Source organism: Phalaenopsis equestris, unplaced genomic scaffold (assembly GCF_001263595.1).
Source record: "Phalaenopsis equestris unplaced genomic scaffold, ASM126359v1 Scaffold000685, whole genome shotgun sequence".
NCBI classification, from domain to species: Eukaryota; Viridiplantae; Streptophyta; class Magnoliopsida; order Asparagales; family Orchidaceae; genus Phalaenopsis; species Phalaenopsis equestris.
Genome location: NW_018165125.1, coordinates 233,622 through 235,680, shown reverse-complemented (window position 1 = coordinate 235,680; position 2,059 = coordinate 233,622).

Genomic DNA, 2,059 nt, shown 5'->3' with positions numbered 1-2,059 from the left:
TAGTTCTCCATTTTTCATGGGATCATGGGATTCATAAGTTTTCAAATTAGCTTTACTAATGGGTTTCATAGGGTAAACCCATTCCTCATCTCCTCCAACTTCCATTGCAGAAAGTTGGCAAAGTGCATAAATAAGGCCAGGATGTCCTAGACCTCCACTTGTTTCACTCCTTGCCGCAGTTAATATATTCTTAAAAATGATTCTCCCCACATTTATATTTTTGTTCTTCTGAATACAAAAATTCAGAATAGCTCTATCCCTTGTTACCTCACTTTGGTGATAGGTAGGTAACAGAGTAGAGGAAATAAAATAATGTCACGCTTTAGAGGTGGCATTTAGCATGGAAGCAGAAAAATTTACCCTTTCTCGTTGCTTTATCTTCCATGTTCCTTTCCCATCAGTTACAAAGTTGATCACATCATTCAGGGGGTCTTCCATCGTACTGAAGGTTTCATAATGGAAGCTATAAGAGTTTGGGACTTCGTAAAAAGTGTTAATGCGGGCGACATTTAATTAAATAGGAAATCCCCGCACTTGAACGATTCCGTCATTAGAATAGAACACATTGGCATAGAATTCTTTGCAATATTTACAGCAGCCTTATTGGTGGTGTAACAGAAGATTTCCCACCCCCGCTTTTCCCACCTCCGCTCGGTAATAATTCGTTCAATTTCTCCTTCCGGACTCTCAAAAACTCTATATTGTATACACTTTTTTCCTTCAAACACTTAAGTAAACCTTGATTGAACCTTCACATTGACGAAGCGAGACTCGTCAAACTCAAGTCATCTTTTTTGTCGCGGAGCCATTTCAATCTAATCACAATCATAGAAAAATTCCAAAATATATTTCAAATATGCAAATAATGGCTTCCGAGAGTGATTCTAAGATTCCAAAACTAAGTTCCATGAATTTCTTCCCAATATTTTTTTCACATTCTCAAATTTTTCGGATCTCCTCTATGTGGAATAAATTCATGGTGAAAATCAAATACTTTTAGTTTGGAGTGAAGCTCTTACCTAGATATGATCAAATCCGGTGTCTAAATGCCTTGAAATCGCCTCCCAATCCAATATCTCTCAAGCCCTAGGTCAAAAATCACATTTTTCAGAGGAAGGGGATGATGAATAGTGGCAGTTCACTGGTCAAAATTGTGATTAAAGGTGTTTTTTCGGGATCTCACTGTCGGCGGGGTCTTCAGCGCCGTCGGCGCGCTCTATTGAAATTATATCCTAAGTCTCAGAAAAAGTCCGCCGTCAGCGGCGTCAAGGGCGCCGTCGGCGGGCTCTATTGATATGGTTCAATTTCTGAATTTTTGGATTTTGATTAATTTCATGATCAATTTCAAGCCTCAACGACATCCGTTCAATAACTATAGACATAATTTTAAGTGATTAAATAATGTAATTATCACAAATAAACTTTCACAACATAAAACATCACAATTATATATAAATTCCAAGAGTTACAATATACGTTTTATAACACACCTAAGTTTGGTATTTTCTCACCCTCAATACATTATCGCAATCCAAGCAACAACACTCAAAATGCTGAAAGCAAAACATCCTATGCTTAGTCTCAACTATGTAGAGATCTAAAAGCATAATTCTAAAGCAAAGCAAATGCAAAATTCAAATCAAATTACACACATAGATAGACAGGTAGCAATATAAATCTACTATTCATCAGATTCAGTGCTAGATTCTCCTCTGAGATCACCCATTGATTGCACATGTACGAAGAGTTTATAGAAGGGTCGGTATGGAAATTCTTCAGTAGAATACTCTTCTATTAATTTCATCCTCCTCATCAGTCATATCAAACCGTCTTCTAAATGTCCACAGTGAGAAAAATGTTCTTTTATCCTCCAGTCTAGATGATCGAAGAAATCATAGATATTATTAATTGCATTCATAAAATTTTGTACCTCCTTCTCCAATTTCTTCATTCTGTGCAGGATCACCAGAGTCTTGTCAGGAACTAATGGTTGAATCGATAGTGAATTATGAGATGATTGATCTACCATTATAGTCATGTCATTTTCATCTTCAAAAGC